The sequence below is a fragment of the Vombatus ursinus genome, unplaced genomic scaffold (assembly GCF_900497805.2).
Source record: "Vombatus ursinus unplaced genomic scaffold, bare-nosed wombat genome assembly UNPS02014818.1, whole genome shotgun sequence".
NCBI classification, from domain to species: domain Eukaryota; kingdom Metazoa; phylum Chordata; class Mammalia; order Diprotodontia; family Vombatidae; genus Vombatus; species Vombatus ursinus.
In genome coordinates, this window is record NW_020954596.1 from 2,969,718 (window position 1) to 2,987,011 (window position 17,294).

A 17,294-nucleotide genomic window follows, 5' to 3' on the forward strand; every position below is an offset into this window, starting at 1 on the left:
AAACATGCCAAGGCCTTTTATTTTCACTGGTTGTGTTTTGATGGACATATTCTTGTTTTGTTTTCTGTTTTACTTGAACTACAAAGAGTCCTTAGCCCTCCAATCAAAGCATCACATGTATATACAGCTTTCATATCAAGCCAGTCCCAAGAAGTCTAGCTATTACTTTACCAAAAAGTAATCTCTGATTCAACTTTTAAAGAAACCTGCAGGAATTAAAAAGCAGTTGTAATTAAATGTTACATTATAAGCATTGATTGAAGATTACTTTTAATCCCATTTCATGACACATTCTAATTTGTGGTCAGACATACTACTGTTAATTTGAAATATGTTTCTGGGTGTTTAACAGTGGTCAGTTACAAATGGGAACTATTTGGACTGCAGTTAGAACATCAAAATCCCCTCTTTAAAAAAGATGCATTTTCAGGAAGGTTTAATCTTCCTCTTGCTGCTTCAGTAACAATTCAAGAGGAATTGTGAATGTGCAATACAATGTAATTCCAAAAGTATCTCTTAAGGGCAAAAGGAAAATTAAAATTGTGTAAGGTTAAACTAAATTGGATTTAAAATTTAGATGTATGATTGAATAATGAATCTAGCAAGGCAAGTTCTACACACAGTTTACAAAAAGGTGACTTTTCTGAGGAAAACAGTGGACCAAGATAATGAACCCAAAATACAGATTTTTAACTCCTGAAGGGAAAAGATACAACTCCCCCACCCCAATTCCTAGAATGCCCTGACCTTCAGTAAATACCAATTGAATGAAACTAGATTTAAATGGAACCACCAAGTTGTTCCTTAGGTGGAACAACCCCTCACATAGAATCATGGGATCTAAAACCTAACAAAATTCTAGAAATCAGCTTACCTACTTTCCTAATTTTACAGATGAGAAACTAAGACCTAGTAAGGTGCAGCTTCATTTATTAGTTTAGTTTCTTTTATTCATTACCATGACACATTTCATGAGGGGCTACTCCCCCAGCTCATACTCACACTGAAGTATTGTGCCCCAGAAGGAAGCTACTACTCTTGGTTTCTAGAAAGTCAGTGGGTTCACAGTCCTACAACTATGGCTTATAAACATCCACCAGTGACCTTACTTGTTAGCACCAGACATAACCCAAAACAAAAGCATTTACAAAAATGGCGTAGTAAAAACAATAGCTGCAAAACCTGAGGGGTGTATTTTCCCATAAATACGCATGGTGTCAATGAGAAGAGTAGGACAGAACAAGCATATGCTGGAAGTGAGGCATACCATAAAGAACATATGGGACAAGAGCAACTAACACTTTCAGGAATATAGGGCCTCAATAGCCTTTTCTTCTCCAGGTGTTTTCACTCTGTTACCCCTCCCAGGTGCCCTCAGATGGCCATGTTGATCAGCTGGGCTCCCTTGAGTCTGTTCTTCTCAGAAGCTCAATTCTCAACTACCAGAGCTAATCCTCCTCCTCTTCCATGGCTAACTGTCATCTCTGTTGCCAGGGGTTGCAATCCTTGCCACTGCCTCTCTCACTCTTCCTCCTTGACTGCTTCCTGCTAAATGTGGCATCTCCTATTGAAGAATAACTCCAGTGAAAGAAATGGCTTTTTTTTTTTTTTTGGGAGGGGGGAGAATCCACTACTCTCTGCAAGAAGTACAGGGATCACCCTCCACAAAGTTGATTCTTGTCTTTCTCCCAAACAATAACAAGTTGCCTCTTTAATTCCATCAGGGAAAAGTTCACACTTCCTAAAAGGGAAAAATGATTGTTTTAACTTAGTTTAACACATTCCTTATCTCTGCTCCTTCCTGATTTCACTAGGAGGATGGGGGGGGAGAGGACTTCTTTCCCCATTAAAAAAAGTCAGTATGTCCTGTGGTAATCAGAAACACTAAACCACATTTGAAGGAATGGAATTTAATTTAGTCACCCAGAAGGCTAAGTGTACTATTTGAATTATTTCACAGGTCACATTATGACTTGGTTTTTTTGACCAGGATCTGTGATTTTATCAGTGTGGACAAGTTTCATCATGAAAACTCCCTTCACCAATACTGAGTAGAAACTTTTGTTCAATTTACTGCCTTAGAGAGCTGTCCATGATGCTAAAAGGTTGAATGGTTTTCCTAAGGTCACACAGCCAGTGTGTGTCAGAAGACTGGAAACCAGATTTTCCTGACTCCAAGGTCAGCCCCTCTGTCCACTTTTCTTCTCTTGAACCAGTTATGGAAATGGCATGTCAGAAACTATAACTGACTCTTCCCACATCTGTCTGTTCATAATAATAACTAATGAACAACAGTCCCCATTTCTGTAACAAAGGTTTGCAAATACTGGCCTCAACAAAAACTCAAGGAGTAGGTATCAAAAGTATTGTTTGTTATCCCTATTATACTAAGAAAGAAACTGAGACTCAGTAAGTGACTTGACCCTGGTAACATGGCACTGAAGCTGGGATTCAAAGCCAAATCTGTTTCCAAGACCAGTGCTCTTTGAACTGTCCTTGGCAGCCTCTTTGCCTAATGAAACCCTATTCCTAAACTTGCAGCCAAGACAACTGCCCAAACAGTAGCAGACAGCCCAGCTCCCATGTACCTATACTAGCAAAAACCTAAAACTCATGCCAGACCAAATAACAATCAAGAAATCCAATGAATATTGTACATATTTTAGATGTTTTTGATATGTTGATATTTGCTGATTTTTTTTTCCTTTTAAAATTTTTTTTGTTATTATTTGTTATTTAGGATAACTCTCTGGGCAGGGGAGGGATACAGGGGGAAAATTTGGTGAAAACAACAAAAGACAACAATAAAAAACTTTTTTAAAAAATCCAATGAAAAATATAGTGAGTTCATCCACCCTAGAACTGAATAAAATATAGCCAGAAGCCCACAGGGAAAGGAAAGAGGGATAACCAGAAGAACCAGGACCAGCTTAGGCAAATAAGATGGTAACCTCCCAGTAGGACCAGAGATAGTCAAGAGACAATGTAGCCTGCAAGTCACTGTATTTGGGAGCAACTAAAGCCAAGGACTACTCTGAGAAAGCCCTAGAGTAGTCAGAAACCCATTGTTGTTGAGTTGTTTCCATTGTGTCCAACTCTTTGTGATTCTATTTGGGGTTTTCTTGGCGAAGATACTGGAGTGGTTTGCCATTTCTTTCACCAGTTCATTTTATAGCTGAGGAACTGAGGCAAACAGGGTTAAATGATATGCCCAGGGTCACATAGCTAGTGAGTATCTGAGGCTACATTTGAACTCAGGTTCTCTGAGTCACCTAGCTGACCCAGAAACCCATAACATAACCTTTTAAAGGATACGGTAACCAGTCAGAGTATGGTTGAGCTCATATTGGGACACTCCAACTTCAGGGATCCTGAGGCACCTAGCATTGTGAAATGAGACTCCATAGAGGCCTCTGTAGTCTAGCACTCTGAACCTCAAAGTTTCAGGGGGGCCTAACCACAGGAGGTGGAAGTCAGTGTAGGAACCCAGTTCAAAAACAAACAAGGCCAACCCATTTCACTCAAAAGTATAGCAGGAGGAAGAGCCTGACTCTGGATATGAAGCCCCAAATCAGAAACTAAGGCTACGAGAGTGAGTAAACACTAGATTTAGGCTACCATAAAGAATTTTAATAGATCCAAAGATACCCCAAAATTCAACCTAGAAAGAGAGTTTAGCAACTCCAAGCAAAGAATCAAAGGAAAAGATGGATTTTCAAGAACTACATGAATACCTAGAAGAAATGAAGCAAGAGGGGAAAAAATGAAATAAATCTGTGGAAGAAAGAATTGGAAGGAGAACAAATAACTTAAGAATAAAAAGTAGTCACCTTTACCAAAGTAACAGACTCTCTGAAAATTTAAATAGGCCAAACAAGAATCAATGATTCCATGAGATAGTAAGATATATTAGAACAAAATTTAAAAGTTAAAAAAGAAGAAAATAAAAGGTATCATATTTCCAGATCAATTATTTTTTGTTTATTGTCTGTTATCTTTTATTCATTTGCTTACACTCATGCCTACTCTCCCTCATCCTTAAACTCTTCACTTGATCCTACCATCCCCTCAAGCTACCAACTTATTTTTCTCCTTTTTATAGTCAAAGTTCTAGAAAAGACTGTCTACCTATTTGCCTCCACCTTCTTACCTCATACTCACTTCTCAAATATTTACAATCTGGCTTTTGACCTCACTTAACTCAAACCACTCTCTCCAAGGTTACTGATGATGTATTAATTCCCAAATTCAATAGTCTTTTCTCAGTCTCTATCCTTCTTGACCTCTGCAGAATTTGACACTTTCTTTTCAAGACACTGCTCTCTCCTGGTTCTCCTTACTGTCTGGCTGCTCCCTCTCAGTCTCCTCTGCAAGACCATCAACTTTTGCTCCCTCCCCTGTCTTTTTTTTTTCCACCATCTTTATTTAATATACTGAACATACTCAGCCCTCCTCTCTCTCTACATTCTCTCTCTCTGCAAAGTCATTAGCTCCCAAGGGTTTAACTATCACCTCTATGAAGATGACTCCCAAATCTATTTATCCAGCCCTAGTCTCCCTCCTGAATTCAAATATTGCATTACCAGCTGCCTTATATCTGAAACTCATACATTGAAAACTGAACTCAATATCTTCCTTCCAAAACCCTTCCTTCTTTTTAAAATCTGTAACTGTTAAGAGCATCACCATCACTTCCAATCACTTAGATTTGCTACTTTGGAGTTACTCACATTTCTTTCCTCTCCCACATTTTTCATATATAATTGGTTACAAGTCTTTCTCAATTCCTCCTCCACTCTATATCTCATGATTTTGTTCATTTCGCTCTGCCAACAGTTCATACAAATCATCTGTTAATTCTTCATATTTATAATTTTTTACATGACAATAATATTCCATTCTAGTCAGATACTACAACTTGTTCATTCATCTCCCAACTGACGGGTACCCCACCCCCCATTCCCAGTTCTTTGCTACCACAAAATTATATTATTATAATTATACATTATTATATATTGTATTATATATTATTAAATTAATATTTATATCATTATAATCTAAAATTTATATTATTATAAATGCTCTTGTATATATGGGTCCTTTCCCTCTAACTCTGAATGCTTTGGGGCATATTCCTAGAAGTAGTATTGTACAGTTTAGTGACTTTAAGTATAATTCCAAATTGTTTTCTAGAATGGTTAGACCAATTCAGTTCTACCAATAGTGTATTAGTATGCTGTCTTCCCATAGCCCCTCCAATAGTTGCCATTTTCATCCTTTGTCATCTTGCCAATATGAATGGCATAAGGTAAAAATCTCCGAGTTATTCTGATTTGCATTTTCCTTATTACTTGAGTTGGAGCATATTTTCACAAGAGTTCTCAATAGCTTTTACTTCTTTTTAACTGTCTGTTCATATTCTTTGAAAACATACTTACTGCTCCTACTGTTGCATATTTATAATCAATTCCTCATATATCTTGAATATATCAAATCCCCATATATCAGACCTTTATCAGAGATACTTGCTGCTTTTCCCCAATTAACTGCTGGTCTAATTCTTCCTCCATTGATTGTGCAGAAGTTTTTCGATTTAATCTAAACAATATTGTCCATTTTGCCCTTATGATCACCTCAAGTCCTTGTTTAGTTAAGAATTCTTCCCCTAAATTAATGAAAAGAAATGCCAAGGGAAGGTAGCCTAGCCATACCAGATATTAAATTGTATAATAAAGCAGCAATCATCAAAACTATTTGGTAATGGCTAAGAAATAGAGTGGTTGATCAATGGAATAGGTTAGGCACCCAAGACACAATATAGTCAATGACTATAGTAATCTCCTGTTTGATAAACCCAAAGACTCTAGCTTCTGGCATAAGAACTCACTATTTGACAAAAACTGCTGGGAAAACTGGAAAAGAGTATGGCAGAAACTAGGCACAGACCAACATCTTACACCACATACCAAAATAAAAGCAAAATAAGTAAATGATTTAGATATAAAGGCTGACACTATAAGCAAACTGGGAGAGCAAGGAATAGTTTACCTGTCAGATTTATGGAGAAGAGAAGAATTTATGACCAAACAAGAGATAGAGAATATTTGAAATGCAAGTCAAAACAATTCTGAGGTACTACATCACACCTATCAGATTGGCCAACATGACAAAACAGGAAAATGATAAATGCTAGAAAAGATGTGGGAAAATTGGAATATTAATACATTGTTGGTGGAGTTGTGCACTGATCCAACCATTCTGGAGAGCAATTTGGAACTATGACAAAGGGCTACAAAAATGTACATACCCTTTGACTTCTAGGTCTGTATTCCAAAGAGATCATACAAATGGGAAAAGGACCCACGTGTACAAATATTTATAGCAGCTCTTTTTTGTGGTGGCAAAGAATTGGAAATTGGGGCAGCTAGGTGGTGCAGTGGATAGAGCACCAGCCCTGGATTCTGGAGGACCTGAGTTCAAATCTGGCCTCAGACACATAACACTTACTAGCTGTGTGACCCTGGGCAAGTCACTTAACTCCATTGCCTAACCAAAAAAAAAAAGAATTGGAAATTGAGGGGATGCCCATCAGTTGGGGAATGGCTGAACAAGTTGTGGTATATGAATGTAATGGAATACTATTGTGCTATAAGAAATAATGAGACAGGCAGACTTCAGAAAAACCTGGAAAGACTTAAATGAACTGATGATGAGTGAAGTGAGCGGAACCACAGTAACAGCCACAATGTACGATGACTAACTTTGACAGAGTCATCTCTTCTCAGCAATGCAAGGATCCAAGACAATTTCAAAGGATTCATGATGGAAAATGCTGTCCACATTCAGAAAAGGAACTATGGAGTCTGAATGCAGATCGAAACACATTATTTGATCTCTCTTTTTCTTTTCTTTTTTTTTTGTTTGTTTCTTCTTTCTTGTGGTTTCTCCTATTGGTTCTAATTCTTCTTTACAACATGACTAATGTGAAAATAGGTTCAATATGAATGTGTATGTAAAACCTGTATTAGATTGCACGCTATCTGTGGGTGGGAGGAGGGGAGGAATGGAGAGAAAATTTGGAACTCAAAATCTTATGGAAGTGAATGTTGAAAACTAAAAATAAATTAACTTAAAAAAATAACTCTTCTCCTAGCCATAGTTGCAAAAAGTATGTTCTTCCATTGTCCTCTAATTTTTTTTTTTTTACAATATGACATTTTGTATTTAGATTATGTATCTCTTTTGAGTTTACTGTGGTATATAGTGTATTATGCTGGTATAGATCTAATTTTTGTCAGGCTGCTTTTCAATATGCCCAGCAATTACTGTCAAAAAGGGAATCCTTACTCTAGTAAGGTCCTTGAATTCACTGTACCTTGTTTCTGAGTCTTCTACCTAACTGTTGTTCCATTAATCAACTTTTCTATTTTTTAACCAGTGTAAATAGCTTTGGTAATTATTGCTTTATAGTATAGTCTGAGATCTGGTAATGCTATATCTGTCCCTTTATTCCTACTTTAAAAAAATTATTTCCTTTGAGATTCTGGACCTTTTTGTTCCCCTAGATAAACCTTTTTATTATTTTGTCTTGTTAGATGTAGTAACCCCTAGGTAGTTCAATTGTTATGGCATGAAATCTATAAATTAATTTAGGTATCATCATTTTTCTTATATTAATATAGTCCAACCATGCATAGTTCTTACCTTTAAAATTACTTACGTCTTATTTATTTCTATAAAGTGTTTTGTAGTTGTATTCATTTAAGTCCTTGGTCAGCTGAATCCCACAATTTTACATATTTTATAGTTGTTTTGAATGGAACTTTTTCTATCTCCAGATATTGATTTTTGTTAATAATAGAAAAGCTTGTATGAACTGATGCAGAGTGAAATAAGCTGAACCAGGAAAACATTTTATAGGTGGACATCAGAATTCTGATCAATGCAGTGATAAATAATGATTTTAATAAAACTGAAAATGGAACATACGTTCTGCTTCTTGGCAAGGAAGTGATAAACTAGAGGTGCAGAATGAGGCAAAAATTTTTCAAATGTGGCCAACATGTTGTTAAAAGACAAGACTTTATGGGGGAGGGAATAATGATTTAGTGAGAAAAGACAAATATGCAAAAGAAAAAAAAGAAAAGAGCATCAGTAAAATGAAAAATACATGGAAAGAAAAAAGTTCAGAAGAGGGACACAAACAAGCAAGGCAACTTCGTTATTATGTTAAAATTAATATGTGCTTTTTAAAAACAAAAGTTTCATAACAGAAGATCATAAATTTTCATATACAATCTTTGGTCTTTTAATATTGGAATGTGACAATTAAATCAGTAATAAAAATAATTTTAAAGACTACCATATATACATGCATGTGTGCACGTGTCCATTTTTACATACACATAAATATACACATATATATCTATCCCCTTTCTTTTCACTTATACATCTACTACCCTAGTTCAGGTCCATATCACTCCTCACCTCAACTATTGCAATAACCTGTGGCTGGCACACACAGTAAACATTACTAACTTGCAACCCCAATTACTTTATTAACTCTCAAGAAGGCAATACCTGTGCCTTAGTCTTCTCTATATCCCTTCTCAGTTTAACTCCCTTCTACCATCCCCACGACACTAGCATACAGTAGATGTCCCATAAGTAGTGACTAACTTCATTACAGGTAGCTGCTAGGTAGCATATTAGATAATGTACTGGATTTGGAATCAGGAAGACCTGGGTTCAAATTTGGCTTCAGATACTTACTAGATGTGTGACTCTGGGCAACTTCTCTCAGCCTCAGTTTCTTTATCTGTAAAATGGAAATAACGATAGCTCTTACCTCACAGGATTGTTGTGAGGATCAAATGAGATAACACATATAAAGTTCTCTGCAAACCTAAAACAGCATATAAATGCTAGGAGATACTCGCTAAGACAATGACTATTCGCCTTTATCATCTCAGCCCAACCCCAGTCTATTCATAAAGAAGGTAGTAGAGAATAACAAATAAGTGGAGTGGCTAACCCTGCCTTCTTCACCACAAGACTTGTCTAATATTTAGCACTGACCTTTTTGTCCCTTGCTTTCAATTCATTCAAGGGGTTCTACCTTATAGACAGCATGAATGGAAGCATATTTACACCAGATTTCTAATTTGAATCATGAGACAAATTTAGTCTACAAACTTCCCCACAAATGATAGCTACCCAGGCTATCAAATTTCTACCTCCTGTCCTTTATCCCTATGATTCATCATTGCAGTCTGCTTAAGTAAAAATTCTTTTCCCAGGATACCTCTCCTTTCACTCTCACTGAATTCCCTTCAGTTCTTCCTGATCCCTCTCCCTACATTGCTCTACCCTCTGAAAGCAACTCTGCACCTAACCACCTTCCTCTTAACAAACTCCCTTTTGTCCTAGATCTCTTTCAGGTATTAACAAAAACCTTTTGCCTGAAAACATCATGTTCACCCACCATCCTTTCTAATGCTGATTGCTTTCTCTTTTAGGACCCACAATACACTGGACCAGGAGAAGTTAGTATACTGTTTGCTCTCCCACTCTCTCTATTTCATTTATTTCATATAATCATTTAGGTTGAGGTAAGAAGTAAGCAAGGCCCAGTTTAAGCTATGCCAGGTAAGTCAATCTGTGTCCAGAATGACATCATTTTAGTATAAGACTTCTGTGGTGTTTTGTATTCTAATTAGGTCTATGGTTTGCAGGGGGGGGGGGGGGCTTTATTTTTTTGCATTTTTCCCCTAATAGAATATAAATGTCGTGATAGTCGTGTAGAGACTATGTTACCTTTCTTATATTCCGTGCCATGTAACACAGTACCCTGCATATATTAGGCACTTAATAAAAGTTTATTGAATTCAAAAGCCTACTCCCTGCCTCTATGAAGTGTTCCCAAATGGCCTAATAAACTCCATCCCAATCCTTACACAGCTATTACTCAGCATTCCCTAAATGATTAACATATGTACCCACACTCAGTTCTAGATTATTGGTAGAGGGCAAGAGAGGTAATTGATAATCCCAACTAAAAACAATTTATAATGGATCTAGAAATGCATTCTATGGCCTTGGAATAAAACCAAAGTGGCACAATAGAAAGGATTCAGAAGAATGGGATTCTAGCCCCTGCTCTGCTACTGACCAGCTCTAAGTCATTTCCTGCCTGGACTTCAGGATCTTCCTGGTAAAAAGAGGGAATTTGCTAAGATGATTTCAGAGGTTTTTCTCAACCTTAAAATTCTATGATTCTATACTAGTTAACAAAAGGATTGTGCAATTCTGATGTGAATTTACATATAGAACAAAAGTTTTTTTTTCTTCCACAAATCCCTTACACCCACAGACCATATGGAGAAAGTCATTTGCCAAGATTTTCCACAGATGAGCTTCTGCAGCTGCTTGAGATTATAAAGCCCCCACTAAGATCTCTAAATCGATGAAGGACCTATTCTGAAGTCTCCCTAAGGCTTTAATCAAACCAAAATTGAAAATGCACTAATATGAACCAGTTCCTTAGTCTCACCCATTAACTCCTGTGAGATATACCTATTCCTATGGAAAAAAATCAGTTCTAATTTCTAAAGTTTTTTTTTTTCTAACTCTTAAATGCTCTATATATCCAAATGAAACTACAGTGAAACACAAGATGTTTCAGAATGTATTCAACACAAACTTCCTATCCTTTCTTTCTTCCCTTCCTTTAACTTCCCTTCTTGGAAATACACTAATCCAGGGGTGGGGAACTTTCAGCCTCGAGTCCACCAGTGGCCTTTTAGGTACTAGGGTACAGCCTTTTGACTGAGTCCAAGTTTTACATAACAAATCCTTTTATTAAAGGGACTCGTTCTGTGAAGTTTAGATTCAAAAAGTGCACTTGAGGATCTAGAGGACTACATATAGCCTCCAGGCTGAAGGTTTCCCACCCCTGTACTAATCAATTAGTCAACTCATGAGAACTTCTCCATCAAGGCCCAGAAACCTCTTCAGCCAGGAAGATCACTTTAGTCCTTCGAACTTACAAACTCATAAGGTGGAAGCACCCTCTGCATCAGGGGCACCTCACAGACTGGAGGTTGGAGGACTCCTCCCAGAGCTTCTATTTAATAAGGAAACCCAAATCAATCGTCTCTATCTCCCACCAAACCACACCCGACAGGACTTCTCCATTACACACCCATCTTCCTCCTCCACCTTTTTCCTTTTGAATGTAGTCTTCCCCATTAGAATCTAAATTCATTGAGGGTAGAGACAAGTCTTTTTGCTTGAGCTTAGAACACAGGGTGAAGAAAGTGCCCAAGGGCCAAAATTAAAAAAAAAAAAGCAAGGAAAGAACATTTCCATCTTATTACCAATTCTAGGAGTTAATTAAAAGATAAAAAAGGACTCCTCTAACTACAAAGGAAAAAAAAAAAAGAATGATGGAGATAGTGAAGTCTTTGGATATTAAACACCCATTGGAAAAGAAGTGTGGCTTTCCTTTATTGACATATGAAATGTCATGTTAAACCAGACCATGGTTCATCACCCCAAATTCAGTCTCCAACTCCACAAAAAGGTCATTTGTGGAAGAATATGGTTGCCTAATGACAATAACCTCAAAAGACTAAATATGCATCCCCCAAACTGCTAGTTTCTCCTTAATACCTTTCTATGGATCTATGATCCAATCATTTATGAAAGTTCTGCTTGCCTTTATGTCAGCACTTGTTTCTACTCAACATGTAAAATGTATAAGAAAGTAGAAATACATTTAAAGGGATATTTTACTTATTTTATTTCAATAATGATTTGAATTCAAGTCTCAAGCCTCTCTTTACTCTATTTACCCTCCATTCAGCTACCAAAGTGATTTTCCTAAAGTATAGATCTGACCGCATCATTCCTCACTAACCCACCCCCCCATACCCCTACTCAATAAATTCCAGAGGCTCCATCTATTTAGCAATTAAGCCGTTTTACAACTTTGCCTCTTCCTCCTTTCCAGTCTTCTTAAACTTTAGTCCCCTCCACAAAATCTACGATCCAGTTGCATGGGCCTATCTCTCAATTCTGGTTTTTGTTGGCTGTTCCCTATGTCTGGAATGCTCTCTCCTCACCTCCTCACCACCTTCTCTGGCTTCTTTCAAAACTCAGCTCAAATCCTACCTTCTCCAGGAGGCCTTTCCCAGGCCTCCCTCTCTCCCCACCTTCACTGTCTTCCCTCTGAGACTGCCTTCCGTTTACTTTGTATATATTTTGTAGATAAAGTTGTTTACACATTGTCTCCCCTATTAGAAAGTAAGTTTCTTGAGGGCAGAGACAGTGTTTTGTTTTCCTTTATTTGTAGCCCCAGCACTTATCACAGTGCCTGGCACAGGCTATTAGGAATTCCTAGGAATCAGAAATTGTTTAGTAAATGTTTGCTAACTCCAAGAGATCAAAGAAAGAGGAAAAGGCTCAACATGTACAAAAAAAATATTTATAGCAACTCTTATTGTGGTTGGTGAAGAACTGGAAACTATGAGAGTACCCACCAATTGGGAAATGGCTAAACAAATTATAGCATGTGAATGTAATGAAATACTATTGTGCGTAAGAAATGATGAAAGGGAGAAAACCTGGAAAGACTTGCATGAAATGATGCAGAGGGAAGTGAGTAGAACCAGAACAATTTAGTATAATAAAGACATTGTTAAAAAAAAAAAAAAACTTTGAAAAACTTCAAAACTCTGATCAAAATGACCAACCACGATTCCAAAGGGCCAATGATAAAGCATGCTACCCACTTCCTGACAGAGAAGTGACTCAAGGTGCAGGGTAAGACATACTTTTAGACATGGCCAATGTAGGAAATTGTTTTCCTTGACTAAGCCTATTTGTTATAAGTGTTTTTTTTCTTTTTTCTCCCTCAATGGGACAATGTAGAAGGGAGAGAAATAGGTTGCTGGATTTTTTTTTGTTAATTGAAAAAAGTAATTTAATTTTTTTAAGATGCTTGTTGACTGAATTCAGTAATTAAACTCAAAACTTCTATGCATCAAATAAGAACACACTCATACTTCAAAAATTCTGGATTCACAGAAAAATTAGACATGGAAAAAATTATAAGATTTTAATGAATAATCTTGTTAAGATTGTGAAAAAAGCTGAACATCTGGATTATCAATACTGAAGACAAGTTCTGCTAATTCAACATGAAAAGTTTTCATTAGGGCACTGATTGTTTAGCAACCTGTTGACACTTTAAAATGGAATCACTTAAGCCTTTTCAACAACATTCCCATTCCTCTCCAAGATGACCCTAACTGGCCAGGCACCAGTCATTAAGCTACCAAAAAAGACTTCACTTTCAAACAGAAGAACAGCCAGGCCCTGGCAGCTGCCAGGTGTGGGCTCACAGCCTTGTTCCAGTGACTGCCTCAATCTGGCTTGAGCATGAGAGAGGAAGGTTAAAAGGAGATGGATCTCCTGGAAACAAATTCTTTGTTCTCATCTATTTCAGGAAAGGAGGGAGGCAAATAAAAGAAAAAAGAGCAGCTTCAGAATACTAAACGTCTATTTGAATGGGTCCAGTTAGTTACACGTGACATTTGCGGCATGGGCAAGAGGTTTGAAGGAGCCAAATTTGCTCAAACACAATTCACAAACCCTCTAAGCAAAATCCATTGGGTCTTCAGAGAATACTTTGATTCTCTCTTTTGAAAAAGATGCAAAGAGTTGTGCCAGGAACTTTAAGGAGTCAATCTAAGAAAGATCAACTCTTTAAGTACAAAATGTTTCTATCTATATCCTGTCCATGTTCTTATCTTTGCAATTACATTTGGTCTCCTTATATTCTCCTGATATATCCCTCATTTTTATATGTATTTAGCACAAAAGAATTTTCCAAATCTAAAATATATATTTTTTTAATTAGAGATGAATTCAGCATCCATTCATGAATGGAAAATCATCAAGTCCAGTTCTGAGATGTCATGTTACGTCCATTTTTGATGCAAAAATTTACTGTAAATATAATTTAATAAAATATAATCAGTTTGACTTCCCTGGGCTCCCCACACTATAGCAGTCCCTTACCAGGGATAAAAATACACTTCCTGGCATTGCCTCTTATGTAGCAGTATCCCCTCTTAACTCAGCAGAACTAAAAATACATTAGCATTCATTTCCGCCCTGCTGCTGCCCAGTCATCCAGAAGGAGCTGTCCGAATGTCACTGGAGCCTTACATATTAGGGGATTCCGTCCAGATCATTACAAAATACATAACCTACTACATTAACTACAGTACAGCCAGGTCAGAGGAGACATAAAGCAATCCTACTGCCTTGGGGTCAAAGCACATAATAAAATCTTTGTGACAGCAAACTTTGGAATGCATAATGTATGTATTCTAGGCTCCATCAATCTATAATAGAATGAAAGGAACTAGCCAACAACCACTTCTTCCTGCATTCCAACTGAGAATAAGTTGAAACCAGCTAATTCACAGAAATCTCTGAACTGGACTCAGACACAGTTGAAATTACTATATTTGTAATTTACATACTTTTATTTTATTTTATATCCTATCCTGATTATTAATATAGAAATTGTTATTTATAATTTTCTACATAGTATTTTCCCCTTTAAATAGGCTCTGTAAGGTAGACAGAACATTGAACTTGAAGTCAGGAGGACCTGGGCTCAAACCTTGCTTCAGACACTTAGTTTCCTTATCAGTAAAATGAGGCAGTTGGATTAGATTGTCTTTAAGTTCCCTTTCTGATCTAAATATATTTGATTTTATGTGACATATAAAGGCATATTGCATCAGTGGACTAATGCTTGCTAAAGTTCACAGCAGAGAAAAGCAATAGGTAAATTAATGAACAATGGATGCCTATATTATCAAGATAAATTATTTAAGTTCCCCCTTGGTGTCAAATTTTTTTTTTAAATTAAAGCCCATTTAAAAATTGTAAACAACTCATCTATTTAATAGAAGTAATGATTATAAATTCAACAAAATTTCTTAAAGAAAAATTATGCTTGAGTGGCAGTGTAAAAGAGAAAAGAGTAGTATATCACAATTCAATTCAACAAATATTTATTAAAGGCTTACTATATGCAAGGTACCATGCTAGGTACTGGAGATGTTTGTCCTTCATTTTTGAAGAGAACTAATGACATCGCAGGGTGATATCTTGACTTGGTTGTGAATTGGATTTAAGTGAGGCAGACTTGTACAAAATCAATCAGTCTTACTCTCTCTTTCAGAGTCATTAAAGTTTAGCAACAAGACAAAAGTCAGGATGACCACAATGGCCAGGAATGCAGTGGATGACCTTGGCATCTCTGGTATCAGACCAAGCTCTAAGTGTTTCACAAAACTTGTTTCAGCTGCCTTCGTGGCCATTGGAACAAATTGTTCTCATCTACCCATTCTGCCGGGGGAAGCCCTCACATGCTTGAGGTAGACATCCCCCTAATTCACCAACAGGTTTGAGGTCAGTCAGTTACCCTCAACCTAGTTTAGCCTGTCTGCTTAGACAGTTTTACTAGTGTGTGGCCACTGCACATGCTACAATCTCTTGAAGCCACAGGTGAGAGTTGGGTGAAAGTTGGGCACCAAGGGGGATGAGCAGTCCTGAAAAGGGCTTGGCACACCCTCACTCCAAGAGTTGCTAGTCCTCCAAAAACACCACACACACCCAGTACTGGAGATACAAAGACAAGAAACAAAGGGTCCCTGCCCTCAAGGAGTTTACAATCCCAGGGAGTGGGAGAGAAGGTTCAGGAACAAGGTACACCCTGGAGTCAGTACAAATTCAACTCAATCTTCCACATTAACATCTATCTATAGAACTGTACAATGAAAAACGTGCTCAAAATCACAACCTCATGACACTGTAATATCTCTGATCACAAAAAAAAAAACCCATATTAAATTATGCCAAGGATACAGTGAGGACTAGCCTTATTAAGGCAAGAAAGTATGGTAACATGTTTACAACCTTTCCAAAAGATACTGAAACCAAAAGATTTTCTGACTAACCCTCAACTAACAAACACAAATAATCAAGAAATTCTCTTTCTAAGTATTGTTTAATTGAACCTATACTCTATATATGTCTAGAGGTAGAGAGATTCAAGAAAATCTTCCTGTAGGAGGTGATAGTTATGCTTTGAAGAAAATGAGGATTCCACAAGATAAAGGTGAGGAGGGAGTGCATTCCAGACATGGAGGACCACTTGTGCAAAGAGGCATAAAGACAAGAGATTAAATATCATATACTAAGAGTAACCCATAAGCCAGTTTGATTAGAAAGGCGAATACATGAAAGGGAATACTATGAAACAAAACTGGAAAAGAAGACAGAAGCCAGGCTGTGGAGGGCTTTAAGTACCAGGCTGAGAATTTTGTATTCTATCCTATAAGCAACAGGGAGTTATTCACAAAACTCAAGAGTGCATGCAGCCAGAACCAGATTAAAATGTAAGTAGGAAACGTCTAACAAAATAATTATAAATACAATTAAAAATAATGTTAATTTGTGGTTTTCTAAATTAATATGCAGCCCACTGGAATCTGTTTCTATTTGAGTTTGACACCACTAGTATATGTAGAGTACCAACTTTGCAGCTCTGTAGATCTCAACTGAGAAGGCATGGGTGTGAGATCCAGCTCTACCATTTACTACCTGTGTAACTTTGTCTAGGATGTGGCAATGAAGATTCTTTTTAGGAATCTAGGGTTCTTTTTAGGGTTTAGGTTGGACTAGATATCTGCTGAGGTCCTTTCCAACTCTAAAATTCTGTGATTCCATGAACCTTTCTGAACTTCTGTTTCATCATCTTTAAAACTAAAATTACACCACCTCACCAAATCTCATTATTTCTATCTTCACATTTCTCACATCTGCCTCCTTCTCTTTATTCACAATGCCACCAACCCTAGTTGAGCCGCTATCACTTGTCCCCTGGACTATTCATTATAATAGCCTCTTAATTAATTGGCCTCCCTGCAGCAAGTCTTTCTCCTCTCCATTTCATCCTTCACACAGCTGCCAAAACTAATTTTCCTAAAGTTCAAATACAACCATGTCATTCCTCTCTTCCATACACTTAGGTCTTCCTACATTGTTGTTCAGTCATATCTAACTCTTCGGGACCCCAGTTGGGATTTTCTTGGCAAAGATACTGGAGTGTTTTACCACATCCTTCTCCAGCTCATTTTATAGATGAGGAACTTAAGCAAACAAGGTTAAGTGACTTGCCCAGGGCCACACAGCTATTAAGTGTTAGA

The 17,294-nt window shown here is 37.2% G+C and overlaps 1 protein-coding gene across 1 annotated transcript in view; it reads right to left on the minus strand.

Annotated features, from left to right (window-relative positions):
* The window catches only part of PTPRA (protein tyrosine phosphatase, receptor type A), a 130,012-nt gene extending 121,200 nt beyond the window's left edge, over positions 1 to 8,812 (minus strand). The window contains exon 1 of the mRNA XM_027835989.1: positions 8,773 to 8,812. The gene's annotated coding sequence lies outside the window, so the exon portion shown is untranslated. The remainder of the gene's footprint in view (positions 1 to 8,772) is intronic.
* Positions 8,813 to 17,294: the final 8,482 nt, after the last annotated feature.